This window comes from Ochlerotatus camptorhynchus, unplaced genomic scaffold, assembly GCF_037179485.1.
Source record: "Ochlerotatus camptorhynchus isolate MF236.1 unplaced genomic scaffold, CSIRO-AGI_Acam_v1.1 ptg000036l, whole genome shotgun sequence".
Lineage (NCBI taxonomy): Eukaryota > Metazoa > Arthropoda > Insecta > Diptera > Culicidae > Ochlerotatus > Ochlerotatus camptorhynchus.
In genome coordinates this window covers 30736-44416 of record NW_027040527.1, presented here as the reverse complement: position 1 = coordinate 44416, position 13681 = coordinate 30736, and the positions used below count along the sequence as shown (strand labels likewise).

The 13681-nt window shown below is 38.0% G+C and overlaps 1 pseudogene; it reads left to right on the top strand.

Annotated features, from left to right (window-relative positions):
• The first annotated feature begins 10275 nt into the window (after positions 1-10275).
• LOC135709729 (protein quick-to-court-like) lies at positions 10276-11183 on the top strand (annotated as a pseudogene).
• Positions 11184-13681: the final 2498 nt, after the last annotated feature.

Below are 13681 nucleotides of genomic sequence, written 5' to 3'. Positions count from 1 at the left end.
AGGTAGCAGACGAAACACATGTCTTTGCTTCGGTATACTTTCCTCCAAACAATGCTCATAAGGACACGTATGATAAGTTTTTTGGAAAAGCGGAAGAAATTTTGTCTAGTTTACCCCCTGAAGTAAAAGTTCATATATATGGGGACTTTAACCAACGCAATGTTGACTTTATTTCTGATATGGACAATGAAAGCATCTTACTTCCAGTCGTTGGGGAAAATGAAACACTCCATTTCATTTTTGAAAAAATTGCAAATTTAGGACTCTATCAAATTAACCATGTGAAAAATCAACAAAATTGTTATTTAGACCTTTTATAAACAAATACTTATGAAGATTTCTGAATCGTTAAGTCCCATATGGAGAAATGAAATGTTTCACACAGCAATAGAGTATTCTCTATTCGTTCACATAAATGAAAGAACCAACGACTGCGAATTTGATGAAATCTTTGATTACAATTCAGCAAATTATGATAACATTAGAAATAGATTGAACATTGTCGATTGGCAAGCAATATTAAGAACTGCAGGAAATGTTGAATGTGCAGTTGACGTATTCTACAATGTGTTGCTTGAAATAATTCTTGAAGAAGTGCCAACTAAAAGAAGAAGACGTCAGAGTCATGCAAAACATCCAGTTTGGTACAACAGAGAACTGAAAAATTTAAAAAATCGAAAGCAAAAAGCGCACAAATTTTATAAAAAATATAATAGTGAAGAAACTTTGGCATACTATTTAGACATTTGCGATCAGTTAAATTTGGCCGTGAATATGGCATTTGAGGAGTATAATTTAAAAACTGAACTTGAAATAAAATCTTGTCCTAGAAACTTCTTCAATTATGTGAAAACCAAATTAAAATCTGATAATTTTCCCTCAAAGATGCATTTGGACGATACGATAGGTGAGAACTCGGATGATATATGCAATTTGTTTGCAAATTTCTTCCAAGAAATATATACTACGTTTTCAGAAGAGGACCGTGACCGTGAATATTTTGAATCATATCCAGAATTTTCAAGTGACATCAGCGTAAGTCAAATCAAGGTTCATGATATCTTAAAGGGTTTAAACAATTTAGATGCATCTAAAGGTCCTGGCCCTGACGGTGTTCCGCCAGTTTTTATGAAAACTTTAGCAATTGAACTTACTGCTCCATTATTTTGTATTTTCAATATGTCACTGGAATCCGGAAACTTCCCCAAAATATGGAAAAATTCGTTTTTAGTGCCTATCTTTAAATCGGGTAAAAAATCCGACATACGTAATTATCGTGGTATAGCTATTATCTCTTGCATTTCGAAACTTTTCGAGGCGATTGTAAATGAAAAACTCTTTCTTCAAATTAAAAACAGAATAACTACTATGCAACATGGCTTCTTTAAAGGCCGTTCAACAACTACGAATTTGCTCGAATTAATTAATTATTCCTTGAATGCAATGGATAACGGAAACCATGTAGAAGTGTTGTATACAGATTTCAGCAAAGCGTTTTATCGAATTGACATACCCATGCTTCTTTTTAAACTTCAAAAAATGGGAATTCATTACGCACTCCTCAAGTGGCTTGAATCATATTTAACTGACCGTCATCAAATAGTAAAATACAAAGGAAAGATATCAAATCCCGTTGATGTCACTTCAGGAGTTCCTCAAGGCTCCCATTTAGGACCACTTTTATTTATTCTATTCGTCAATGACATATCTTTCATTATTAAGAAATTGAAAGTTTTAATATATGCTGACGACATTAAACTTTTTTTGGAAATAAAAGATGCCAAAGACATCATCACATTCAAAGAGGAAATTCAAATATTCCATACTTGGTGTCAAAAAAGCCTGCTACAATTAAATATAAAAAAATGTAACTCCATTACCATTAGTAGAAAACAAAAGCTACCCGATATAACAGTCACTTTAGGAAACCAGATCGTAGAAAAATGTGATAGAGTCAGGGATCTAGGTGTTATTTTGGACTCAAAACTTACTTTCACCGATCATTATAACACAATTATTAACAGAGCTAACAACATGCTTGGTTTCATAAAACGTTTCTGCTATAACTTTCACGATCCGTATACGATAAAAACATTGTACATTGCTTATGTAAGATCGATATTAGAATATTGCAGCATAGTTTGGTCACCTTTTTCAATCACACACGAAGAAAGAATAGAGTCCGTTCAAAAGCAGTTTCTATTGTATGCACTCCGCAAGTTAGGTTGGACTGTATTTCCTCTGCCATCATACACAGCTCGGTGTATGCTCATAAATATCCAAACATTAAAAGAACGTCGTGAATTTGCTATGATTTCTTTCGTAAACGATATCGTATCACATCGAATTGATTCAATAGAACTATTGTCATCCTTAAATTTATATACACCATCTAGGCATTTACGAAACAGAAATATATTTGCTACAAATCGTCATCGTACGAATTATGCCAAATTTGGACCCTTGAACCAAATGATGGATACATATAATAAGCACTGCGATAACATTGACTTTACAATGACAAAAACTAAATTAAAGCAATATTTTAATTCGTCGCATAACGTCAACTAGAAGTAATGTTTTAACTTTTTCTTAAGACATATTATAAAAAATATAAACAAAGACAAAATTGTAAAAATAGCACTGAAGACAACAATTGTAAAACGGTCTACACTGATTGACGACAAATAAATAAATAAATAACAGCCCTTTCATCTTAAAGCTGAAAGTACATTAAATACGTAACTATTCAAATCGACGTATCTGCTTTTGTAAACAATCACTTTAACAGACGATTTGCCTTAACTGCAAACTCACCCACGCAAACAAATACCTTCATCGGCTAGGGGAATTTTTCTCCTACTAGCTGGTATTGTTGGTTTCTGTGAAGCGAACCCCACACGTATCAATATATTGACGCGAAGGGGAATTATTGACAATAATTGATGATGTGATGACATAAATATTGTCAATACCGATGTATTGACGTCAATATAGAATGTATTGACAATACGGTTATTGTCAATAAAAGCAATCGTGTAGGGTCCACTTGAGTGAGCTAGCAGTTGCCACAAATTATCGATTGAAGTGATTGTTTACAAAAGCAGATACGTCGGTTTGAATAGTTACGGTTGATTCAACCAACCAGACAATTTTTTGGTTGAAATTTTCAACTAACCCGACAATTTAGTGCTGGTGGTTCTGGCAAACTCACAGAATTGCCTTCTGAATGGAACGAATACGGAAATTATGTACAGTAAATACAGTTGAACTTTCAGTCGCGAAAATCGCGGAAACATTAAATGATATCGCGAAAATCACGAACTGATGTGCTATCATAAAAATTGCAGAATTCGTTAGATTGGCGCGAATTGTTTATGATATTTGTTAGGAAAAATTACCACGATCAGAGACGTGATGTGATGTCCTCAGCATGCACTTACTATTCTCCTGAAATTCTCATGGAATTACTACTCATTAATTCTTTGAAATGCTCCCATTAATTTCTTAATATCTTTTAAATTTTCTAAAAAAAAACTATCTCCGTAATATGCTTGGAATGCAGAATTCCTTAGAATTTTTTCTCAAAATTTTGTTAGAACTATCCTTGGAATTCAGGATTCAATTTTCTCGAAATTTTCGTTGGAATCACCTTAAACATTTCTTCGAAACGCTTTTAAAACTTACTGGTCTTTTTTTACACGGTTTTTCGCGATTTACACGGTACGTTTTTAACGATTTCTCGACAACGATACAACCTATCAACTTGATTCCAATCACACTATCCGTTTCAAGCTACTTTAATACTTAAAAAAAAAAACATTTTTTTGGTGCAAATGCAGAAATTTTTAAAATATGTCTATAATTGTCATGCTATAATTACAAATGGCATCAGGTTTTTTTTTACACGGCACATAACCTCCGTGCAATAGAAGACCTTTTATTCGCCATGGGCATTCAACTACTCATCAACTCTTAAGAGTTACCAATTTAATTCGTTCAAACAAATCTGAAGGCCACTCAACTGGAGTTGCTCTTCTAGACATAGAAAAAGCATTCGACAGTGTTTGGCATGAAGGTTTGATTGCTAAATTGAAAAAGTTTAATTTTCCACTTTATATTATGAAATTAGTTCAAAATTATTTAACTGACAGAACTCTTCAAGTAAATTATCAAAATTCCAAATCTAATCGACTACCAGTTAGAGTTCCTCAGGGTAGCATTCTTGGGCCTATATTATATAACATTTTCACTTCGGACCTCCCTGATTTGCCTCAGGGTTGCCACAAATCTTTGTTCGCTGATGACACAGGCATTTCCGCTAAAGGAAGAAGTCTTCGTGTTATTTGCAGCAGACTGCAGAAAAGTTTAGATATTTTCTCTTCTTATTAACAAAAATGGAAGATTTCTCCCAACGCTTCCAAAACTCAACTTATAATATTTCCACATAAGCCCAGAGCTTCCTTTTTGAAACCTAGTAGTAGTCACATAGTCACTATGAACGGAGTTCCAATTTCCTGGTCAAACCAAGTGAAATATCTGGGATTAATACTTGACCAAAATTTTGAAGATCACATTGAGGGCATTCAAGCCAAATGTAACAAATATATAAAATGTTTGTATCCTCTTATAAACAGGAAATCCAAACTTTGCCTGACGAATAAACTTCTAATATTTAAACAAGTTTTTAGACCGGCCATGCTTTACGCTGTGCCAATATGGTCTTGTTGTTGCACTACCAGGAAAAAAGCACTTCAAAGGATTCAGAACAAAATTCTGAAGATGATTTTGAAGTTGCCTCCCTGGTACAGTACTACCGAAGTACATAGAATTTCGAATGTTGAGACAAATGTCCAACAAAATAATTAATAATTTCAGGCAAAAATCGTTACAATCCTCAATTGCAACGATTAATTCCCTTTATACTTAGATAAGATTTAGTTTTAGTTTTAAGCTATCAATTGTTATACTGATATGCAGGTTTTAAAAACCTGTTTAAAATACTGAATTGCCAAGACAGGAACAATGTAAAAACACTTAGATATATATCATAACAATTAAGGCTGGTAAGTTACTGTAGTAACTGGAGCACCTAGGTTAAAAATGAAATGTAATTTATTTTGAATTTTGAACAAATAAAGAGTTAAAAAAAATAGAAGACCTTTCCTAAGAAGAATTATTTTCAATATATTTTTAATAAAATAAAAACCTAAAATTAAATTTATAGCATCCTATTTTTGATTGGGATTTGGATGTTAATCATTTTCAAGATAAATTACATTTCAAATAAAAATGCATAAATGTTTTAAAATAAAGTTTCAGAAAAGCTATGCGGCTTTTATTAATAAGAATTTCACAATGTGTTTTATTATGTTCACTAAACAGTCAGAATTTATTCTACCAAGAACATGAATAACTGAAAATGATACATTGTACTGAAAAAGATACATTGGGTACAAGCGATACTCCCTTAGCTCAGTCGGAAAAGGCGCAGCTACGAACGAGGGGGACGACTCTATCTACGATGCAGGAAATATTGTGTTTTGCTGTGGCTAGCTGCGCGTACGCTGAGTAGATAGAAAGAAGATTTATCTCGATTTTGAAGATTTCCTGCAAAAAGATGATGCGCGATGCAAGTAGATGCGAGAAATGAAAGAAGATTTTTCGAAGATTTATTCGCTAGTGTGAGATTTTTTGAGCATCTAGAATTGAGATTTAGATGTGTCGCCCCCCCTCGGCTACGAAGCAAGTCTATGCTGTAGGCGGCTAGGTTCGATTCCCGTCCGGTACATTAATTTTTCGGGATGGAAAATTTCTCGACTTCCTTCGGTATAGGATTTAACAGGCATAAAAAGCTCTCAATTAAAATGTGGAAGCGCTTCAAAAAAACTAAGTTGAGAGCAAGCAAACAGCTAATAACAATAGTTTTTTATCTGTCGTGGATTAGTATTTGAAGTCGCGAATTTCGCGGATCAAATTTTGAAGATCTTCTAACAGCCCTGTAAATAATGAGACAATTTGAAAGAGGCCGGGGCTAATCCAAAATTTAGTCCCTATGGTAACTGAAAAAAAGCTCTTTGTCCTTTCAACCTTTTATCGGTCAATCGATTGTCCTTGGACCTGTTGTCATATAGACTTTTGCCATTTCGACCTTTTGTCCTTAAAACCAGAAATTAGAGAATCATATTGATAAGTGGTTTTAAATTTAGGATTATTTATTAATCATTTTGGTTAATCAAAGAAATAATTGCTTCCGATCGAATGCACTCTTTCCCCTTCGGAATGTGTTTATTAAGTCCTAAAAAAACTTTTTTTTTTAGATTCTCAGATCAACTGAACCTTCAGAATACCGGTGACAACAATCTGTAAATTCGTCATTCGACCGGTTCGCAACGCGATTGTTACTGAAGATATTCCAATCGATCTTACCCGCAGATCCTGATCAGTCCTGAAGCAACATGATCCTAAATAAGATCATAAGTGGTGGCAGTCTACGAAGAATAACGAAAAAGCTAGCAACAGCTGTCCGGCCGGATCATCTGTTGAGAACTGGGTGTCACCCCCACCCCTATATGAAACAAGCTCGCGTTCTCTTTTAGAAACATGCCAAATGCAGCACCAAGCTGAATCCTATGGCAGATGGAGTAATTTTTGTCTGCGGCTGCAACATACTAAATACCGACTGCATCACCAACTTAAGGTTTAATTCCAAAAAAGTGCCTAGACTTATTGGATGAATGAAAATAATTTTACTCAGCCAATTTTTGTATATCTGACAAACATATCATCAGAATTAAAATCGGAATTAACTTTATAGATTAAAGCAAACCTGAGAAAAATCAAACATGCTTTAGAGACGGCGTTACCGTTTTTAGCGAGAGAGGACTTCAGGTGGTGCTAGTGAGGGTGACTAGGAGCCGAAGGTATATCATCACCACTACTGCTATTGGTAACGGGAGATATACTAAAGGGTGTCCACGATAAAATTGCCACACTATGAAATTGCTCTAACTTTTTAACCGTTGGGTAGAATTTAATGAAAATTTGGGTGGATTTAGTTCATAGTGCATTATTTACATCCTGTAAGTTTTAAAGTCCTGTGATCAAAACTCGCGGAAATGGAGTCGAAAGAACAACTCGTGCGTGATAAAATCTTGCGCATTCATCACGAGAACAAGGATCTCTCGCATCGTTCCATCGCTAAAACGTTGGGAATCGCGAATTCTACGGTGTCGCGAGTGATTAAGCGGTTCGAGGAACGGTTGACTACCGATCGGAAGCCCAGAAGTGAAGGAAAAAGTATTCCGTACAACACCAAAAATCACAACCGCGTAGTTGGGGCCTTCAACCGAAATCCGAACGCCTCCGTTAGGGATGTGGCTAAGAAGCTGCACCTAAGCCGAAGTTTTGTCCAGAAGGCCAAAACTAAGACTGGGCTTCGAACGTTCAAGGTACAAAAGACCCCTAATCGCGACGAGAAGCAGAACAAGTCCGCCAAAACCCGTGCCAGGAAGTTGTACCTCAACATGCTGACGAAAGTTGAATGCTGCATCATGGACGACGAAACATATGTGAAGGCCGACTTCAAACAGATCCCCGGCAACCTGTTTTTCACGGCCAAGGATAAGTTCAGCGTTCCGGAGCATGTCCGCACTCAGAAGATGTCCAAATTTGCGAAGAAATTCCTGGTTTGGCAAGCCATCTGCACGTGCGGGAAGCGGAGTGCACCTTTCGTGACCCAGGACACGATGAACGGACAGGTGTACATAAAAGAGTGCCTCCAGAAGCGGCTGCTTCCTCTCCTGAAGGCCCACAACGTCCCAACAATCTTCTGGCCGGATTTGGCCTCATGCCACTACTCCAAGGACGTGCTGAAGTGGTATGCGGACAATAAGGTCAATTTCGTGCCGAAAATGTTCAACCCTCCCAACACTCCGGAGCTCCGCCCCATCGAGAAGTACTGGGCGATTATGAAGCAGCACCTTCTTAAACGACCTAAGGTAGTGAAGACAGTCGAGGAACTGAAGAAAGTATGGGTTTACATGCAAAAAACGGTTGATTCACAGGTTGTGCAGAATCTTATGGCCGGGGTTAAGGCCAAGGTGCGGGCATTTGCGTATGGAATGTAAATAAAATACGAGTAAAATGGTAAAATGAAGTTTAATAGTTATTTCTCAATCCCTGAAAATTTGAAGGCAATCGGATGAAAACTCGAATTTTGCGAATCAATTTTGTGTGTGGCAATTTCATCGTGGACACCCTTTATTGATTCCGGAACTACTGCTATAACTTATCGTCACTACCGTCGTCGTGCTCATAACTATCATTGTTATCGGCCACGGTATTATCAAAGAGGTAACTCTAAGACCAGAAGGTCCCGAAGAAACGAGCTCAACTTTTTGGCTCAGCTCTGGTACTATCTTCGGTCCCAAGCTAATCGATGCACCCCTCGAAACATTGGAAAATCCACGAACCCCTCATTTTATCTGTCAAACTTTCATAGCGAATCAAAACAAACATTGTGTAGTACTGGAATTTATACTAGAATGGGATACGTTAATCGATTTGCTTGGGACGAATAGGCTAGTCAAGTAGTGAGCCAATTTAAAATCGTTAGTTTCGAATTGATTGTTGGTATGATGGCCTCGTCGAATTTGGGCTACTGGTCATTGAGGGTTCCTTTTGTTGTTGTTGATGACATTTGTGACAGATTTGGTAGCGTTCCAACAGTTCCGATATTTGCCACTGAACTGTACTTCAGTCTTTAGCTTCAGCTGGTTATTGCGGATTTCACACCTGATTAGACTCCTGCGCTAAAAATAAGTACACAGTAATATTTTCGCACTGGTCATAAAAGTTAAATGTGGAGCTTCTTAATGCTTTCTGGAGCTTAAATTCAACAGTGTAGCTGTTATGGCTTTCAAATAAGTCGATTTTTAAATTTTCTGGCTAGTGCGAAAATATTACTGAGCAATTATTTTTTGCACAGGAGTCTAATTTGGTGCAAAATGCGCAATATAATCCTCTTTTACTAATAACACCGACAAACAGACATGACACTTAAACTTAACTCTTAATCGAGAATCCATAACGGCCGATTCAAATGTGCATTATAACACACCATCGACTGGAAATGCTCTCGCAACGTGGGGCTTTAGGTAGTGATGAAAACGTCGCTAGAACTATTCCACAGCCGCAGTCAGTTTATGAGCAAAAAGAGGGACGCACATTTTTGCCTGTGGACTTGGAGACATACTTCAAGTCCCCGCGTACATCGTACGGGTTAGGCAAAAATGTGCGTCTATCTTCAAAAACTGTCGCATTAATGGCCCTTCGCTCATTTTCAACTTCTATTCAATTTTCATACTGCCGTACTCTAACGGAACTATCCACCTACCCTCTTCTAAAGATCATTCTCTAGCTAATAAATCATCACACTAAAGCTTCATGTTAGCATTTCCAACCAACTCTGAAAATCGTTAACTTCGCGTATGAAGTAACATAAAAACACTTTGAATGTGAATAAACTGATTATGAATTTTGGAAATCAAAATGACATTTCTCGCTGGCATAACTGGACTTCATATGTCACTAATGTTAGTTTTGACGTTGAACTTAACGTGTACCACACGCGGATTCCGGTGTGGGGGGCGCACGACAATACTATTAATTTTAAACCTTTTTATTTACTTTACATCATTTCTGCATTCGCCCTATTCATATAACACCTCTGAAACTTGTGAGTTTGGCAGAACCACCAGCACCAAACTATCGGGGTACACTGGCAATATACTGGAGTTGTCAAGTTGCCCCCGGGTTGGAAATAGATTAGCCACGAACCAACTCATAAATTTTGTACGCGTGTTCGTGGCTAGGATAAATATTTTCCGCGAACACATGTCAGTTGTCAGTTTTTTGTTTCGATCAGAAATTTGTATGATCATTCATGTCGGTTTGTCGGTGCTAATAATTTCGGTAGTATGATATGGATAGTAATTACGTAGGTCATGAGTCATGACTCATGAATTTTCATACACATTTCCTGAGAGTTGGTGAAAGGTCATTTGGATTCGAGCTGCTGCACGGGTAAGTTGAACATTTATTAGCTGCGTCGTGGGTAATTTGCCCATAGTTAATATCGACGGATTTTCACATATCTGGCGATCCTGCCAGGAGACGAAACTGGAATCTTGGAGACCCTTGATAGGCAATAAAGGACAAATCACCACTTGCAAGGAAATTTGAAATTTTGAACGCCGTTCTGAGATACGAGTGATGACGGATTTGCAAAAAAAACATCTCCTCGTGGTGGCACAGCCACAGGATAAGTACGCGATCTACACGGCCGTTCTGAGAAAACGAGTGAGGACGGATATGCAAAAAAATCGTCTCCTCGCAGTGGCAAGGCCACAGAAATCGAACACGACCATCCATACGTGGCCCGCAAGGGCACCACGTTCAGTGGCCGTAAGATGAAATACGTAGTACATTGCTCGAGCCATGCCGGACAGACGGGTGAGGACTACCTTACCCCGACCCAGCGGGCTCAGCGCCAGATCAGACGACAGAAGAAGCTGCTCTCGCAGGCTCGCAGAGACCTGGAGCAGCGTGATACTGAAATTCTAAGACTTACCAAAGAGGTTGTTGAGCTGCGGCTCTTCAAGACATCGCTCAGTTCCCCGAAGGAACGTTCAAACTCCAGGGGCGCCGTAACGGTGCGGGAGCACACCATCAACGTTGCAAACACGTCCAGCTCTCAGGGCATTTCACCGATTGTGGATCAAACGGACGAGTGTCGCAAAGCCAATCCCCGGCATCATCTGCACAATCCTGTCATCCACCAGGTGCAGTTCATGGACAAGATGCCCACCTTGGAAATGCAGGGCTCGTTTGCCGATTCGGGACATTTCGAGGACATTACGACGTCGTCGTTCCATTCCAAGGATTCGTATGCATACACGCAGGATCGTGCTTGCGGAAGCGACAATGACATTGATGCCGAGAAGCAGTGGCTTGTCTAGATGTACGAAGTTCGCATTGAGGAGCTAGTTAAACAGCCACAGGCAGACGAACAGCAGAATCGCCTTTCCAACAATGATCGCGTTGAGGCTTTGCTGCACAAATTGTCCGAGTTGAACAGCAGATACTGCGATCTGGTTCCAGACTACTGTGAAAATCACTAGTCGATTTTTTTTTATTAACATTATGCCAATAGAAAGGTGGGTGGCACCATGATGTTAGTAACATTAAAACTGACAGCATTCAGTTATTCAATATCATTAATTATTATTCAAAAACATAACTTGTATAGCTTTTATACCGAAGGAGAGCGAAGATAATATATATTATGAGATAAATAATAACCATGTAGGTCATGACTTTTCATACACTTTTCCTGACAGTTAGTGAAAGGTCATTTGGATTCACTGCTGCACGGGTAAGTTGAACATTTAGAAGCTGTGTCGTGGGTGATTTTCCCATAATTAATAAATGCGGATTTTTACAGGTAGTTCAACATTCAGTTGATTTACAACAAGAAAGATGAAATTAGAATTGACCACTTTGTCAAGCAGTTTTGGCGTGACTTTCTACCAGCGATTTCACAAAACTGGACCTACTAATGTCTATTTTTTTCATGAAACGCACAAATGTTGGCTACTTTTCTCGAGGTTCCAGAAGAAAAAATCTCAAAATAATGTTTTATTTCTAAGTTCGAGTGGTAGTAAACGTCATTTTAACTGCTCGAATGAAGTGGTTAATTAGGTTTTAGATTAGATTCTGACTGAAGACCACTTCCAGAAATGAACAACTGGGTTAACCATATAACGGTAATAGTGTTGGCACGAGATTTGGTGGTGCTGTTGCTGCGAAAATGATCATGCCATGGCTGTTTCACTGCTAGCAATTTCCTACATTCCTAGAAACTTCTTAAGACAGGTCGTGATTGTGTTTCTCGTTTTTTCCTGTTGGTTGATTCAGTAGATCAATAGACACGTTCAGTTGGTTCGTTGCGAAAAGGATGGAATAAGAATAAGCTAGTGTCTCACTTCCTATGAAAGCCAAACCTTTTACATTGTAAACTGTGAACCATCAGCAAACCTGTCAACACGAACAATCACGAAAGTTATTATAAATTCAGGGTTCCCAAACTTATGCGATATTGACACGTTGATTGGCACACTTCGGTATGATCGGCACAGTGCTTGGCACAGCTTTCGGCTCAGCTAAAACGCTCGGCACAGACTAAGGTGTGCAGAGTTGAATACCCCTTGTTTATTCATTAATGATTGTAAGTATAGATTTATTAATAAATTATAGATTTACAAATTTGAATACTAGATAATTTAATCATTCATTGGGAGCCTTCAATCATTAAGGGGAATTTTACGTAATAAACAGATTGACCAAAAAGAGAAAAATACGAAAAAAGAAAAAAATAAACATAATTTACTCATCCACGCCATCTTTCATAACATTATATAGATATTTATGCAACAAGTTGCCAAAAGAAGATTTTTTCAGCACGAGTCGTTTATCCAACGAGCCATGCCGAATGATTTTACGAATTGCATACAACATTTTTGACACTCAAAAGAGTGTTGAAAAGTAACACTGTAATTTTAGTTAGGAAAAGTAGGCCATTATGTTATTCAAAACAGCGTTTAAACTTATTTTGCACTGAGTGAAAAAAAAACTTTAATTCAATCATGAAAAAGGTGGGGTGAGTGAGGGAGTTAGCGTTACCGAATGTTCGGGGGAGTTATGTCAAGTGTTACTTACTGTGACAAAGGCTATTCGCGGAAACTGCAACCGCAAGTGAAGTCGATACGAGTTCTGCTTGCATGTAATGTATCAGCGTCGTTGAACCGGATAATCTCCGTTTTTCCATCGACGTAAGACTTTGAATTGGACAGAAATTTCCGAAGCTGTTAGCAACGTTTACTCGTGCTTGGAATTGCTTACATGCGTGACGATGTTTCCCGTTGGTCAGACTAGGCAACAGCAAAACACTCGAGGACTCATGCTGAAACGCTTGATGGACGAAATGAAGTTACCGTGCGATAATTTTGTCCAAAATTCTTTACAGTGTTCATATGATGAGGCAATCTGCGCGATCTGCATGAAGTAAGTCGGTTCTTGTTCTTTGTTTAAATAGATTTCAAGCTATGGTATGTTCTGTTTTTAGGTTGACTACAAACCTCTTATTTGTTTGTCCATCCATACCGTGGTTCAGTTTGAATGCACATTTAGGGTGCGATTATGTTTTTAGTCTCTTTCTAACCCAAATTTTACCTAATTAAATTCAAAGCAAAACATCCCATCATTCATTTTTACTCAACAATAGGTTAATAAGTCCATACCATTCATATTTCACATGCAAATGCTTTTATTCAGCTTTCAATTTCTGTTGTCCAACATTGTCAGTTCTCGGTGGATTCTATTGGTCAAAATCGCTCTTGCAATTCAAGAGAATTAATAAAACCGCCTCAGCTCGGTAGTTACCAGTAGCACACCGATCTGCCACATTTAAACCAACAATCTTCACGCGATCCTTTGCCATGAAACCCATTCTTCAAAGTCAACACCCGAAGGAAGTTTGCGTGTGCGTTGTAGATCGAATTCATAACGTCATATCATGTTACGCACAGGGATCACGAATCGTCACGCCATCGCAAATGGA